Genomic DNA, 19,029 nt, shown 5'->3' on the forward strand with positions numbered 1-19,029 from the left:
CGACAGGATTTTCTTTTGGGATGCGACAATCTCCTTTCCGATGCACTATTCGTTCTTTACTGCATCCCACGCTCCCTCACATTGACGAATTAACACAGAAATGTCGCCGCTATGAAACACTATGGGTTCTATGACTACTTCTTCCAAATCGAGTAACGTTTCTATGGAAACGACACGATTTTCTTTTCGGATACGACTATCTCCTATCCGATGCACTATTCCTTCTTTACAGCATCCCTCGCTCCCTCACATTGACGAATTAACACAGAAATTGCGTCGCTATGAAATACTATGGATCCTATGACTTCTCCTTCTAAATCGAGTAACGTTTCAATGGAAACGACCAGATTTTCTTTTGGGATACGACTATCTCCTTTCCGATGCACTATTCGATCATTACTGCATCCCACGCTCCCTCACATTGACGAATTAACACATAAATGTCGCCGCTATGAAACACTAATGGTTCTATGACTTCTCCTTCCAAATCGAGTAACGTTTATATGGAGACGACAGGATTTTCTTTTCGGATACGACTATCTCCTATTCGATGCACTATTCCTACTGTACAGCATCCCTCGCTCCCTCACATTGACGAATTAACACAGAAATTGCGTCGCTATGCAATACTATGGGTTCTATTTCTCCTTCTAAATCGAGTAACGTTTCTATGGAAACGACAAGATTTTCTTTTGGGATACGACTATCTCCTTTCCGATGCACTATTCGTTCTTTACTGCATCCCACGCTCCCTCACATTGACGAATTAACACAGAAATGTCGCCTCTATGAAACACTATGAGTTCTATGACTTCTCCTTCTAAATCGTGTAACGTGGCAGTGGAAACGACAGGATTTTCTTTTGGGATACGACTATCTCCTTTCCGATGCACTAATCCTTCTCTTCTCCATCCCTCGCTCCCTCACAATGACGAATTAACACAGAAATTGCGTCGCTATGAAATACTATGAGTTCTATGACTTCTCCTTCCGAATCGAGTAACGTTTCTATGGAAACGACAATATTTTCTTTTCGGATACGGCTATCTCCTATCCGATGCACTATTCCTTCTTTACAGCATCCGTCGCTCCCTCACATTGACGAATTAACACAGAAATTGCGTCGCTATGAAATACTATGGGTTTTATTTCTCATTCTAAATCGAGTGACGCTTCTACGGAAACGACAGGATTGTCATGTGGCATACGACTATCTCCTTTACGATCCTCTATTCCTTCTTTACTGCATCCCTCGCTCCCTCACTTTGACGAATTAACACAGAAATTGCGTCGCTATGAAATACTATGGGTTCTATTTCTCCTTCTAAATCGAGTAACGTTTCAATGGAAATGACAAGATTTTCTTTTCGGATACGACTATCTCCTTTCCGATGCATTATTCGTTCTTTACTGCTTTCCACGCTCCCTCACATTGACGAATTAACACAGAAATGTCGCCGCTATGAAACACTATGGGTTCTATGACTTCTCCTACCAAATCGAGTAACGCTTCTATGGAAACGACAGGATTTCCTTTTCGGATACGACTATCTCCTATCCGATGCACTATTCCTTCTTTACAGCATCCCTCGCTCCCTCACATTGCGAATTAACACAGAAATTGCGTCGCTATGAAATACTATGGGTTCTATTTCTCCTTCTAAATCGAGTAACGTTTCAATGGAAACGACAAGATTTTCTTTTGGGATACGACTATCTCCTACCCTATGCACTATTCCTTCCTTTCTGCATCCCTCGCTCCCTCACATTGACGAATTAACACAGAAATTGCGTCGCTATGAAATACTATGGGTTCTATGACTTCTCCTTCTAAATCGAGCAACGTTTCAATGGAAACGACAAGATTTTCTTTTGGGATACGACTATCATCTTTCCGATGCACTATTCGTTCTTTACTGCATCCCACGCTCACTCACATTGACGAATTAACACAGAAATGTCGCCGCTATGAAACACTGTGGGTTCTATGACTTCTCCTTCCAAATCGAGTAACGTTTCTATGGAAACGACAGGATTTTCTTTTCGAATACGACTATCTCCTATCCTATGCACTATTCCTTCCTTTCTGCATCCCTCGCTCCCTCACATTGACGAATTAACACAGAAATTGCGTCGCTATGAAATACTATAGGTTCTATGACTTTTCCTTCTAAATCGAGTAACGTTTCTAAGGAAACGACAGGATTTTCTTTTGGGATACGACAATCTCCTTTCCGATGCACTATTCGTTCTTTACTGCATCCCACGCTCCCTCACATTGACGAATTAACACAAAAATTGCTTCGCTATGAAATACTATGGGTTCTATTTCTCCTTCTAAATCGAGTAACGTTTCAATGGAAATGGCAAGATTTTCTTTTGGGATACGACTATCTCCTTTCCGATGCACTATTCGTTCTTTACTGCATCCCACGCTCCCTTACATTGACGAATTAACACAGAAATGTCACCGCTATGAAACACTATGGGTTCTATGACTTCCCCTTCCAAATCGAGTAACGTTTCTGTGGAAACGACAGGATTTTCTTTTCGGATACGACTATCTCCTATCCGATGCACTATTCCTTCTGTACAGCATCCCTCGCTCCCTCACATTGACGAAGTAACACAGAAACTGCGTCGCTATGAAATACTATGGGTTCTATTTCTCCTTCTAAATCGAGTAACGTTTCTTCGGAAACGACAGGATTGTCATGTGGCATACGACTATCTCCTTTACGATGCACTATTCCTTCTTTACTGCATCCCTCGCTCCCTCACATTCACGAATTAACACTGAAATTGCGTCGCTATGAAATACTATGGGTTCTATGACTTCTCCTTCCAAATCGAGTAACGTTTCTATGGAAACGACATGGTTTTTAGTTTCGGATACGACTATCTACTATCCGATGCACTATTCCTACTTTACAGCATCCCTCGCTCCCTCACATTGACGAATTAACACAGAATTTGCGTCGCTATGAAATACTATGCGTTCTATGACTTCTCCTTCTAAATCGAGTAACGTTTCAATGGAAACGACAAGATTTTCTTTTGGGATGCGACTATATCCTTTCCGATGCACTATTCGTTCTTTACTGCATCCCACGCTCCCTCACATTGACGAATTAACACAGAAATTGCGTCGCTATGAAACACTATGGGTTCTATGACTTCTCCTTTCAAATCGAGTAACGTTTCTATGGAAACGACAGGATTTTCTTTTCGAATACGACTATCTCCTATCCTATGTACTATTCCTTCCTTTCTGCATCCCTCGCTCCCTCACATTGACGAATTAACACAGAAATTGCGTCGCTATGAAATACTATGGGTTCAATGACTTCTCCTTCTAAATCGAGTAACGTTTCAATGGAAACGACAAGATTTTCTTTTGGGATACGACTATCTCCTATCCGATGCACTATTCCTTCTTTACAGCATCCCTCGCTCCCTCACATTGACGAATTAACACAGAAATGTCGCCACTATGAAACACTATGGGTTCTATGACTTCTCCTTCCAAATCGAGTAACGTTTCTATGGAAACGACACGATTTTCTTTTCGGATACGACTATCTCCTATCCTATGTACTATTCCTTCCTTTCTGCATCCGTCGCTCCCTCACATTGACGAATTAACACAGAAATTGCGTCGCTATGAAATACTATAGGTTCTATGACTTCTCCTTCTAAATCGAGTAACGTTTCTAAGGAAACGACAGGATTTTCTTTTGGGATACGACAATCTCCTTTCCGATGCACTATTCGTTCTTTACTGCATCCCACGCTCCCTCACATCGACGAATTAACACAGAAATGTCGCCGCTATGAAACACTATGGGATCTATGACTTCTTCTTCCAAATCGAGTAACGTTTCTATGGAAACGACACGATTTTCTTTTCGGATACGACTATCTCCTTTCCGATGCACTATTCGTTCTTTACTGCATCCCACGCTCCCTCACATTGACGAATTAACACAGATATGTCGCAGCTATGAAACACTATGGGTTCTATGATTTCTCCTTCTAAATCCAGTAACGTTTCGATGGAAACGACATGATTTTCTTTTGGGATACGTCTATCTCCTATCCGATGCACTATACCTTCTTTACAGCATCCCTCGCTCCCTCACATTGACGAATTAACACAGAAAATGCGTCGCTATGAAATACTATGGGTTCTATGACTTCTCCTTCTAAATCGAGTAACGTTTCAATGGAAACGACAAGATTTTCTTTTGGGATACGTCTATCTCCTATCCGATGCACTATACCTTCTTTACAGCATCCCTCGCTCCCTCACATTGACGAATTAACACAGAAAATGCGTCGCTATGAAATACTATGGGTTCTATGACTTCTCCTTCTAAATCGAGTAACGTGTCAGTGGAAACGACAGGATTTTCATTTGGGATACGACTATCTCCTTTCCAATGCACTATTCCATCTTTTCTGCACCCCTCGCTCCCTCACATTGACGAATTAGCACAGAAATTGCGTCGCTATGAAATACTATGGGTTCTATGACTTCTCCTTCTAAATCGAGTAACGTTTCAGTGGAAACGACAAGATTTTCATTTGGGATACGACTATCTGCTTTCCGATGCACTATTCGCTCCTCACTGCATCCCACGCTCCCTCACATTGACGAATTAACACAGAAATGTCGCCGCTATGAAACACTATGGGTTCTATGACTTCTTCTAAATCGAGTAACGTGGCAGTGGAAACGGCAGGATTTTCATTTGGGATACGACTATCTGCTTTCCGATGCACTATTCGCTCCTCACTGCATCCCACGCTCCCTCACATCGACGAATTAACACAGAAATGTCGCCGCTATGAAACACTATGGGTTCTATGACTTCTTCTTCCAAATCGAGTAACGTTTCTATGGAAACGACACGATTTTCTTTTCGGATACGACTATCTCCTATCCGATGCACTATTCCTTCTTGCCAGCATCCCTCGCTCCCTCACATTGACGAATTAACACAGAAATTGCGTCGCTATGAAATACTATGGGTTCTATTTCTGCTTCTAAATTGAGTAACGTTTCAATGGAAACGACAAGATTTTCTTTTGGGATACGACTATCTCCTTTCCGATGCACTATTCGTTCTTTACTGCATCCCACGCTCCCTCACATTGACGAATTAACACAGAAATGTCGCCGCTGTGAAACACTATGGGGTCTATGACTTCTCCTTCCAAATCGAGTAACGTTTCAATGGAAACGAAAAAATTTTCTTTTGGGATGCGACTATATCCTTTCCGATCCCCTATTCGTTCTTTACTGCTTCCCACGCTCCCTCACATTGACAAATTAACACAGAAATTGCGTCGCTATGAAACACTATGGGTTCTATGACTTCTCCTTCCAAATCGAGTAACGTATCCATGGAAACGACAGGATTTTCTTTTCGAATACGACTATCTCCTATCCTATGTACTATTCCTTCCTTTCTGCATCCCTCGCTCCCTCACATTGACGAATTAACACAGAAATTGCGTCGCTATGAAATACTATAGGTTCTATGACTTCTCCTTCTAAATCGAGTAACGTGGCAGTGGAAACGACAGGATTTTCTCTTGGGATACGACTATCTCCTTTCCGATGCTCTATTCCTTCTTTTCTCCATCCCTCGCTCCCTCACATTGACGAATTAACACAGAAATGTCGCCGCTATGAAACACTATGGGGTCTATGACTTCTCCTTCTAAATCGAGTAACGTTTCTAAGGAAACGACAGGATTTTCTTTTGGGATACGACAATCTCCTTTCCGATGCACTATTCGTTCTTTACTGCATCCCACGCTCCCTCACATCGACGAATTAACACAGAAATGTCGCCGCAATGAAACACTATGGGATCTATGACTTCTTCTTCCAAATCGAGTAACGTTTCTATGGAAACGACACGATTTTCTTTTCGGATACGACTATCTCCTTTCCGATGCACTATTCGTTCTTTACTGCATCCCACGCTCCCTCACATTGACGAATTAACACAGAAATGTCGCCGCTATGAAACACTATGGGTTCTATGACTTCTCCTTCTAAATCGAGAAACGTTTCAATGGAAACGACAAGATTTTCTTTTGGGATACGTCTATCTCCTATCCGATGTACTATTCCTTCTTTACAGCATCCCTCGCTCCCTCACATTGACGAATTAACACAGAAAATGCGTCGCTATGAAATACTATGGGTTCTATGACTTCTCCTTCTAAATCGAGTAACGTTTCAATGGAAACGACAAGATTTACTTTTGGGATACGACTATCTCCTATCCGATGCACTATTCCTTCTTTACAGCATCCCTCGCTCCCTCACATTGACGAATTAACACAGAAATGTCGCCGCTATGAAACACTATGGGTTCTATGACTTCTCCTTCTAAATCGAGTAACGTAACAGTGGAAACGACAGGATTTTCATTTGGGATACGACTATCTCCTTTCCGATGCACTATTCCATCTTTTCTGCACCCCTCGCTCCCTCATATTGACGAATTAGCACAGAAATTGCGTCGCTATGAAATACTATGGGTTCTATGACTTCTCCTTCTAAATCGAGTAACGTTTCAGTGGAAACGACAAGATTTTCATTTGGGATACGACTATCTGCTTTCCGATGCACTATTCGCTCCTCACTGCATCCCACGCTCCCTCACATTGACGAATTAACACAGAAATGTCGCCGCTATGAAACACTATGGGTTCTATGACTTCTCCTTCTAAATCGAGTAACGTGGCAGTGGAAACGACAGGATTTTCATTTGGGATACGACTATCTCCTTTACGATGCACTAATCCATCTTTTCTGCACCCCTCGCTCCCTCACATTGACGAATTAGCACAGAAATTGCGTCGCTATGAAATACTATGGGTTCTATGACTTCTCCTTTTAAATCGAGTAACGTTTCAATGGAAACGACAAGATTTTCATTTGGGATACGACTATCTGCTTTCCGATGCACTATTCGCTCCTCACTGCATCCCACGCTCCCTCACATTGACGAATTAACACAGAAATGTCGCCGCTATGAAACACTATGGGTTCTATGACTTCTCCTTCTAAATCGAGTAACGTTTCAATGGAAACGACAAGATTTTCTTTTGGGATACGACTATCTCCTATCCGATGCACTATTCCTTCTTTACAGCATCCCTCGCTCCCTCACATTGACGAATTAGCACAGAAATTGCGTCGCTATGAAATACTATGGGTTCTATGACTTCTCCTTCTAAATCGAGTAACGTTTCAATGGAAACGACAAGATTTTCATTTGGGATACGTCTATCTCCTATCCGATGCACTATTCCTTCTTTACAGCATCCCTCGCTCCCTCACATTGACGAATTAACACAGAAATGTCGCCGCTATGAATCACTATGGGTTCTATGACTTCTCCTTCTAAATCGAGTAACGTTTCAATGGAAACGACAAGATTTTCTTTTGGGATACGACTATCTCCTATCCGATGCACTATTCCTTCTTTACAGCATCCCTCGCTCCCTCACATTGACGAATTAACACAGAAATGTCGCCGCTATGAAACACTATGGGTTCTATGACTTCTCCTTCTAAATCGAGTAACGTTTCAATGGAAACGACAAGATTTTCTTTTGGGATACGACTATCTCCTATCCGATGCACTATTCCTTCTTTACAGCATCCCTCGCTCCCTCACATTGACGAATTAACACAGAAATGTCGCCGCTATGAAATACTATGGGTTCTATGACTTCTCCTTCTAAATCGAGTAACGTTTCAATGGAAACGACAAGATTTTCATTTGGGATACGACTATCTGCTTTCCGATGCACTATTCGCTCCTCACTGCATCCCACGCTCCCTCACATTGACGAATTAACACAGAAATGTCGCCGCTATGAAACACTATGGGTTCTATGACTTCTCCTTCTAAATCGAGTAACGTGGCAGTGGAAACAACAGGATTTTCATTTGGGATACGACTATCTCCTTTCCGATGCACTATTCCATCTTTTCTGCACCCCTCGCTCCCTCACATTGACGAATTAGCACAGAAATTGCGTCGTTATGAAATACTATGGGTTCTATGACTTCTCCTTCTAAATCGATTAACATTTCAATGGAAACGACAAGATTTTCATTTGGGATACGACTATCTGCTTTCCGATGCACTATTCGCTCCTCACTGCATCCCACGCTCACTCACATTGACGAATTAACACAGAAATGTCGCCGCTATGAAACACTATGGGTTCTATGACTTCTCCTTCTAAATCGAGTAACGTGGCAGTGGAAACGACAGGATTTTCATTTGGGATACGACTATCTCCTTTCCGATGCACTATTCCTTCTTTTCTGCACCCCTCGCTCCCTCACATTGACGAATTAGCACAGAAATTGCGTCGCTATGAAATACTATGGGTTCTATGACTTCTCCTTCTAAATCGAGTAACGTTTCAATGGAAACGACAAGATTTTCATTTGGGATACGACTATCTGCTTTCCGATGCACTATTCGCTCCTCACTGCATCCCACGCTCCCTCACATTGACGAATTAACACAGAAATGTCGCCGCTATGAAACACTATGGGTTCTATGACTTCTCCTTCTAAATCGAGTAACGTTTCTAAGGAAACGACAGGATTTTCTTTTGGGATACGACAATCTCCTTTCCGATGCACTATTCGTTCTTTACTGCATCCCACGCTCCCTCACATCGACGAATTAACACAGAAATGTCGCCGCAATGAAACACTATGGGATCTATGACTTCTTCTTCCAAATCGAGTAACGTTTCTATGGAAACGACACGATTTTCTTTTCGGATACGACTATCTCCTTTCCGATGCACTATTCGTTCTTTACTGCATCCCACGCTCCCTCACATTGACGAATTAACACAGAAATGTCGCCGCTATGAAACACTATGGGTTCTATGACTTCTCCTTCTAAATCGAGAAACGTTTCAATGGAAACGACAAGATTTTCTTTTGGGATACGTCTATCTCCTATCCGATGTACTATTCCTTCTTTACAGCATCCCTCGCTCCCTCACATTGACGAATTAACACAGAAAATGCGTCGCTATGAAATACTATGGGTTCTATGACTTCTCCTTCTAAATCGAGTAACGTTTCAATGGAAACGACAAGATTTTCTTTTGGGATACGACTATCTCCTATCCGATGCACTATTCCTTCTTTACAGCATCCCTCGCTCCCTCACATTGACGAATTAGCACAGAAATTGCGTCGCTATGAAATACTATGGGTTCTATGACTTCTCCTTCTAAATCGAGTAACGTTTCAATGGAAACGACAAGATTTTCATTTGGGATACGTCTATCTCCTATCCGATGCACTATTCCTTCTTTACAGCATCCCTCGCTCCCTCACATTGACGAATTAACACAGAAATGTCGCCGCTATGAATCACTATGGGTTCTATGACTTCTCCTTCTAAATCGAGTAACGTTTCAATGGAAACGACAAGATTTTCTTTTGGGATACGACTATCTCCTATTCGATGCACTATTCCTTCTTTACAGCATCCCTCGCTCCCTCACATTGACGAATTAACACAGAAATGTCGCCGCTATGAAACACTATGGGTTCTATGACTTCTCCTTCTAAATCGAGTAACGTTTCAATGGAAACGACAAGATTTTCTTTTGGGATACGACTATCTCCTATCCGATGCACTATTCCTTCTTTACAGCATCCCTCGCTCCCTCACATTGACGAATTAACACAGAAATGTCGCCGCTATGAAATACTATGGGTTCTATGACTTCTCCTTCTAAATCGAGTAACGTTTCAATGGAAACGACAAGATTTTCATTTGGGATACGACTATCTGCTTTCCGATGCACTATTCGCTCCTCACTGCATCCCACGCTCCCTCACATTGACGAATTAACATAGAAATGTCGCCGCTATGAAACACTATGGGTTCTATGACTTCTCCTTCTAAATCGAGTAACGTTTCAATGGAAACGACAAGATTTTCTTTTGGGATACGACTATCTCCTATCCGATGCACTATTCCTTCTTTACAGCATCCCTCGCTCCCTCACATTGACGAATTAACACAGAAATGTCGCCGCTATGAAACACTATGGGTTCTATGACTTCTCCTTCTAAATCGAGTAACGTAACAGTGGAAACGACAGGATTTTCATTTGGGATACGACTATCTCCTTTCCGATGCACTATTCCATCTTTTCTGCACCCCTCGCTCCCTCACATTGACGAATTAGCACAGAAATTGCGTCGCTATGAAATACTATGGGTTCTATGACTTCTCCTTCTAAATCGAGTAACGTTTCAGTGGAAACGACAAGATTTTCATTTGGGATACGACTATCTGCTTTCCGATGCACTATTCGCTCCTCACTGCATCCCACGCTCCCTCACATTGACGAATTAACACAGAAATGTCGCCGCTATGAAACACTATGGTTTCTATGACTTCTCCTTCTAAATCGAGTAACGTGGCAGTGGAAACGACAGGATTTTCATTTGAGATACGACTATCTCCTTTCCGATGCACTATTCCATCTTTTCTGCACCCCTCGCTCCCTCACATTGACGAATTAGCACAGAAATTGCGTCGCTATGAAATACTATGGGTTCTATGACTTCTCCTTCTAAATCGAGTAACGTTTCAATGGAAACGACAAGATTTTCATTTGGGATACGACTATCTGCTTTCCGATGCACTATTCGCTCCTCACTGCATCCCACGCTCCCTCACATTGACGAATTAACAAAGAAATGTCGCCGCTATGAAACACTATGGGTTCTATGACTTCTCCTTCTAAATCGAGTAACGTTTCAATGGAAACGACAAGATTTTCTTTTGGGATACGTCTATCTCCTATCCGATGTACTATTCCTTCTTTACAGCAACCCTCGCTCCCTCACATTGACGAATTAACACAGAAAATGCGTCGCTATGAAATACTATGGGTTCTATGACTTCTCCTTCTAAATCGAGTAACGTTTCAATGGAAACGACAAGATTTTCTTTTGGGATACGACTATCTCCTATCCGATGCACTATTCCTTCTTAACAGCATCCCTCGCTCCCTCACATTGACGAATTAACACAGAAATGTCGCCGCTATGAAACACTATGGGTTCTATGACTTCTCCTTCTAAATCGAGTAACGTAACAGTGGAAACGACAGGATTTTCATTTGGGATACGACTATCTCCTTTCCGATGCACTATTCCATCTTTTCTGCACCCCTCGCTCCCTCACATTGACGAATTAGCACAGAAATTGCGTCGCTATGAAATACTATGGGTTCTATGACTTCTCCTTCTAAATCGAGTAACGTTTCAGTGGAAACGACAAGATTTTCATTTGGGATACGACTATCTGCTTTCCGATGCACTATTCGCTCCTCACTGCATCCCACGCTCCCTCACATTGACGAATTAACACAGAAATGTCGCCGCTATGAAACACTATGGGTTCTATGACTTCTCCTTCTAAATCGAGTAACGTTTCAATGGAAACGACAAGATTTTCTTTTGGGATACGTCTATCTCCTATCCGATGCACTATTCCTTCTTTACAGCATCCCTCGGTCCCTCACATTGACGAATTAACACAGAAATGTCGCCGCTATGAAACACTATGGGTTCTATGACTTCTCCTTCTAAATCGAGTAACGTTTCAATGGAAACGACAAGATTTTCTTTTGGGATACGACTATCTCCATTCCGATGCACTATTCGTTCTTTACTGCATCCCACTGTACCTCACATTGACGAATTAACACAGAAATGTCGCCGCTATGAAACACTATGAGTTCTATGACTTCTCCTTCCAAATCGAGTAACGTTTCTATGGAAACGACAGGATTTTCTTTTCGGATACGACTATCTCCTAACCGATGCACTATTCCTTCTTTACAGCATTCCTCGCTCCCTCACATTGACGAATTAACACAGAAATGTCGCCGCTATGAAACACTATGGGTTCTATGACTTCTCCTTCTAAATCGAGTAACGTTTCAATGGAAACGACAAGATTTTCTTTTGGGATACGACTATCTCCTATCCGATGCACTATTCCTTCTTTACAGCATCCCTCGCTCCCTCACATTGACGAATTAACACAGAAATGTCGCCGCTATGAAAGAGGGTTCTATGACTTCTCCTTCTAAATCGAGTAACGTTTCAATGGAAACGACAAGATTTTCTTTTGGGATACGACTATCTCCTATCCGATGCACTATTCCTTCTTTACAGCATCCCTCGCTCCCTCACATTGACGAATTAGCACAGAAATTGCGTCGCTATGAAATACTATGGGTTCTATGACTTCTCCTTCTAAATCGAGTAACGTTTCAATGGAAACGACAAGATTTTCATTTGGGATACGTCTATCTCCTATCCGATGCACTATTCCTTCTTTACAGCATCCCTCGCTCCCTCACATTGACGAATTAACACAGAAAATGCGTCGCTATGAAATACTATGGGTTCTATGACTTCTCCTTCTAAATCGAGAATCGTTTCAATGGAAACGACAAGATTTTCTTTTGGGATACGACTATCTCCTATCCGATGCACTATTCCTTCTTTACAGCATCCCTCGCTCCCTCACATTGACGAATTAACACAGAAATGTCGCCGCTATGAAATACTATGGGTTCTATGACTTCTCCTTCTAAATCGAGTAACGTTTCAATGGAAACGACAAGATTTTCATTTGGGATACGACTATCTGCTTCTCGATGCACTATTCGCTCCTCACTGCATCCCACGCTCCCTCACATTGACGAATTAACACAGAAATGTCGCCGCTATGAAACACTATGGGTTCTATGACTTCTCCTTCTAAATCGAGTAACGTGGCAGTGGAAACAACAGGATTTTCATTTGGGATACGACTATCTCCTTTCCGATGCACTATTCCATCTTTTCTGCACCCCTCGCTCCCTCACATTGACGAATTAGCACAGAAATTGCGTCGTTATGAAATACTATGGGTTCTATGACTTCTCCTTCTAAATCGATTAACATTTCAATGGAAACGACAAGATTTTCATTTGGGATACGACTATCTGCTTTCCGATGCACTATTCGCTCCTCACTGCATCCCACGCTCACTCACATTGACGAATTAACACAGAAATGTCGCCGCTATGAAACACTATGGGTTCTATGACTTCTCCTTCTAAATCGAGTAACGTGGCAGTGGAAACGACAGGATTTTCATTTGGGATACGACTATCTCCTTTCCGATGCACTATTCCTTCTTTTCTGCACCCCTCGCTCCCTCACATTGACGAATTAGCACAGAAATTGCGTCGCTATGAAATACTATGGGTTCTATGACTTCTCCTTCTAAATCGAGTAACGTTTCAATGGAAACGACAAGATTTTCATTTGGGATACGACTATCTGCTTTCCGATGCACTATTCGCTCCTCACTGCATCCCACGCTCCCTCACATTGACGAATTAACACAGAAATGTCGCCGCTATGAAACACTATGGGTTCTATGACTTCTCCTTCTAAATCGAGTAACGTTTCAATGGAAACGACAAGATTTTCTTTTGGGATACGTCTATCTCCTATCCGATGTACTATTCCTTCTTTACAGCATCCCTCGCTCCCTCACATTGACGAATTAACACAGAAAATGCGTCGCTATGAAATACTATAGGTTCAATGACCTCTCCTTCTAAATCGAGTAACGTTTCAATGGAAACGACAAGATTTTCTTTTGGGATACGACTATCTCCTATCCGATGCACTATTCCTTCTTTACAGCATCCCTCGCTCCCTCACATTGACGAATTAACACAGAAATGTCGCCGCTATGAAACACTATGGGTTCTATGACTTCTCCTTCTAAATCGAGTAACGTAACAGTGGAAACGACAGGATTTTCATTTGGGATACGACTATCTCCTTTCCGATGCACTATTCTATCTTTTCTGCACCCCTCGCTCCCTCACATTGACGAATTAGCACAGAAATTGCGTCGCTATGAAATACTATGGGTTCTATGACTTCTCCTTCTAAATCGAGTAACGTTTCAGTGGAAACGACAAGATTTTCATTTGGGATACGACTATCTGCTTTCCGATGCACTATTCGCTCCTCACTGCATCCCACGCTCCCTCACATTGACGAATTAACACAGAAATCTCGCCGCTATGAAACACTATGGTTTCTATGACTTCTCCTTCTAAATCGAGTAACGTGGCAGTGGAAACGACAGGATTTTCATTTGGGATACGACTATCTCCTTTCCGATGCACTATTCCATCTTTTCTGCACCCCTCGCTCCCTCACATTGACGAATTAGCACAGAAATTGCGTCGCTATGAAATACTATGGGTTCTATGACTTTTCCTTCTAAATCGAGTAACGTTTCAATGGAAACGACAAGATTTTCATTTGGGATACGACTATCTGCTTTCCGATGCACTATTCGCTCCTCACTGCATCCCACGCTCCCTCACATTGACGAATTAACAAAGAAATGTCGCCGCTATGAAACACTATGGGTTCTATGACTTCTCCTTCTAAATCGAGTAACGTTTCAATGGAAACGACAAGATTTTCTTTTGGGATACGTCTATCTCCTATCCGATGTACTATTCCTTCTTTACAGCAACCCTCGCTCCCTCACATTGACGAATTAACACAGAAAATGCGTCGCTATGAAATACTATGGGTTCTATGACTTCTCCTTCTAAATCGAGTAACGTTTCAATGGAAACGACATGATTTTCTTTTGGGATACGACTATCTCCTATCCGATGCACTATTCCTTCTTAACAGCATCCCTCGCTCCCTCACATTGACGAATTAACACAGAAATGTCGCCGCTATGAAACACTATGGGTTCTATGACTTCTCCTTCTAAATCGAGTAACGTTTCTATGGAAACGACACGATTTTTTTTTCGGATACGACTATCTCCTTTCCGATGCACTATTCGTTCTTTACTGCATCCCACGCTCCCTCACATTGACGAATTAACACAGAAATGTCGCCGCTATGAAACACTATGGGTTCTATGACTTCTCCTTCTAAATCGAGTAACGTTTCAATGGAAACGACAAGATTTTCATTTGGGATACGACTATCTGCTTTCCGATGCACTATTCGCTCCTCACTGCATCCCACGCTCCCTCACATTGACGAATTAACACAGAAATGTCGCCGCTATGAAACACTATGGGTTCTCTGACTTCTCCTTCTAAATCGAGTAACGTGGCAGTGGAGACGACAGGATTTTCATTTGGGATACGACTATCTCCTTTCCGATGCACTATTCCATCTTTTCTGCACCCCTCGCTCCCTCACATTGACGAATTAGCGCAGAAATTGCGTCGCTATGAAATACTATAGGTTCTATGACTTCTCCTTCTAAATCGAGTAACGTTTCAATGGAAACGACCAGATTTTCTTTTGGGATACGACTATCTCCTTTCCGATGCACTATTCGTTCATTACTGCATCCCACGCTCCCTCACATTGACGAATTAACACAGAAATCTCGCCGCTATTAAACACTAATGGTTCTATTACTTCTCCTTCCAAATCGAGTAACGTTTCTATGGAAACGACAGGATTTTCTTTTCGGATACGACTATCTCCTATCCGATGCACTATTCCTTCTTTACAGCATCCCTCGCTCCCTTACATTGACGAATTAACACAGAAATTGCGTCGCTATGAAATACTATGGGTTCTATTTCTCCTTCTAAATCGAGTAACGGTTCAATGGAAACGACAAGATTTTCTTTTGGGATACGACTATCTCCTTTCCGATGCACTATTCGTTCTTTACTGCATCCCACGCTCCCTCACATTGACGAATTAACACAGAAATGTCGCCGCTATGAAACACTATGGGTTCTATGACTTCTCCCTCTAAATTGAGTAACGTGGCAGTGTTAACGACAGGATTTTCTCTTGGGATACGACTATCTCCTTTCCGATGCTCTATTCCTTCTTTCTCCATCCCTCGCTCCCTCACATTGACGAATTAACACAGAAATTGCGTCACTATGAAATACTATGGGTTCTATGACTTCTCCTTCCAAATCGAGTAACGTTTCTATGGAAACGACAGTATTTTCCTTTCGGATACGGCTATCTCCAATCCGATGCACTATTCCTTCTTTACAGCATCCCTCGCTCCCTCACATTGACGAATTAACACAGAAACTGCGACGCTATGAAATACTATGGGTTCTATTTCTCCTTCTAAATCGTGTGACGTTTCTACGGAAACGACAGAATTGTCATGTGGCATACGACTATCTCCTTTACGATCCACTATTCCTTCTTTACTGCATACCTCGCTCCGTCACATTGACAAATTAACACAGAAATTGCGTCGCTATGAAATACTATGGGTTCTATGACTTCTCCTTCCAAATCGAGTAACGTTTCCATGGAACCGACAGGATTTCCTTTTCGGATACAACTATCTCCTATCCGATGCACTATTCCTTCTTTACAGCATCCCTCGCTCCCTCACATTGACGAATTAACACAGAAATTGCGTCGCTATGAAATACTATGGGTTCTATGACTTCTCCTTCTAAATTGAGTAACGTTTCAATGGAAACGACAAGATTTTCTTTTGGGATACGACTATCTCCTTTCCGATGCACTATTCGTTCTTTACTGCATCGCACGCTCCCTCACATTGACGAATTAACACAGAAATTGCGTCGCTATGCAATACAATGGGTTCTATTTCTCCTTCTAAATCGAGTAACGTTTCTATGGAAACGACATGATTTCCTTTTGGGCTACGACTATCTCCTTTCCGATGCACTATTCGTTCATTACTGCATCCCACACTCCCTCACATTGACGAATTAACACAGAAATGTCGCCGCTATGAAACACTATGGGTTCTATGACTTCTGCTTCTAAATCGGGTATCGTGGCAGTGGAAACGACCAGATTTTCTTTTGGGATACGACTATCTCCTATCCGATGCACTATTCCTTCTTTACAACATCCCTCGCTCCCTCACATTGACGAATTAACACAGAAATTGCGTCGCTATGAAATACTATGGGTTCTATTTCTCCTTCTAAATCGGGTACCGTTTCAATGGAAACGACAAGATTTTCTTTTGGGATACGACTATCTCATTTCCAATGCACTATTCGTTCTTTACTGCATCCCACGCTCCCTCACATTGACGAATTAACACAGAAATGTCGCCGCTATGAAACACTATGGGTTCTATGACTTCTCCTTCTAAATCGAGTTACGTTTCAATGGAAACGACAAGATTTTCTTTTGGGATACGTCTATCTCCTATCCGATGTACTATTCCTTCTTTACAGCAACCCTCGCTCCCTCACATTGACGAATTAACACAGAAAATGCGTCGCTATGAAATACTATGGGTTCTATGACTTCTCCTTCTAAATCGAGTAACGTTTCAATGGAAACGACATGATTTTCTTTTGGGATACGACTATCTCCTATCCGATGCACTATTCCTTCTTAACAGCATCCCTCGCTCCCTCACATTGACGAATTAACACAGAAATGTCGCCGCTATGAAACACTATGGGTTCTATGACTTCTCCTTCTAAATCGAGTAACGTAACAGTGGAAACGACAGGATTTTCATTTGGGATACGACTATCTCCTTTCCGATGCACTATTCCATCTTTTCTGCACCCCTCGCTCCCTCACATTGACGAATTAGCACAGAAATTGCGTCGCTATGAAATACTATGGGTTCTATGACTTCTCCTTCTAAATCGAGTAACGTTTCAGTGGAAACGACAAGATTTTCATTTGGGATACGACTATCTGCTTTCCGATGCACTATTCGCTCCTCACTGCATCCCACGCTCCCTCACATTGACGAATTAACACAGAAATGTCGCCGCTATGAAACACTATGGGTTCTATGACTTCTCCTTCTAAATCGAGTAACGTTTCAATGGAAACGACAAGATTTTCTTTTGGGATACGTCTATCTCCTATCCCATGCACTATTCCTTCTTTACAGCATCCCTCGCTCCCTCACATTGACGAATTAACACAGAAATGTCGCCGCTATAAAACACTATGGGTTCTATGACTTCTCCTTCTAAATCGAGTAACGTTTCAATGGAAACGACAAGATTTTCTTTTGGGATACGACTATCTCCTATCCGATGCACTATTCCTTCTTTACAGCATCCCCCGCTCCCTCACAATGACGAATTAGCACAGAAATTGCGTCGCTATGAAATACTATGGGTTCTATGACTTCTCCTTCTAAATCGAGTAACGTGGAAGAGGAAACGACAAGATTTTCATTTGGGATACGACTATCTCCTTTCCGATGCACTATTCCATCTTTTCTGCACCCCTCGCTCCCTCACATTGACGAATTAGCGCAGAAATTGCGTCGCTATGAAATACTATAGGTTCTATGACTTCTCCTTCTAAATCGAGTAACGTTTCAATGGAAACGACCAGATTTTCTTTTGGGATACGACTATCTGCTTTCCGATGCACTATTCGCTCCTCACTCCATCCCACGCTCCCTCACATTGACGAATTAACACAGAAATGTCGCCGCTATGAAACACTATGGGTTCTATGACTTCTCCTTCTAAATCGAGTAACGTTTCTATGGAAACGACACGATTTTCTTTTCGGATACGACTATCTCCTTTCCGATGCACTATTCGTTCTTTACTGCATCCCACGCTCCCTCACATTGACGAATTAACACAGAAATGTCGCCGCTATGAAACACTATGGGTTCTATGACTTCTCCTTCTAAATCGAGTAACGTTTCAATGGAAACGACAAGATTTTCATTTGGGATACGACTATCTGCTTTCCGATGCACTATTCGCTCCTCACTGCATCCCACGCTCCCTCACATTGACGAATTAACACAGAAATGTCGCCGCTATGAAACACTATGGGTTCTCTGACTTCTCCTTCTAAATCGAGTAACGTGGCAGTGGAGACGACAGGATTTTCATTTGGGATACGACTAT

This window comes from Schistocerca serialis, chromosome 11, assembly GCF_023864345.2.
Source record: "Schistocerca serialis cubense isolate TAMUIC-IGC-003099 chromosome 11, iqSchSeri2.2, whole genome shotgun sequence".
NCBI lineage: Eukaryota > Metazoa > Arthropoda > Insecta > Orthoptera > Acrididae > Schistocerca > Schistocerca serialis.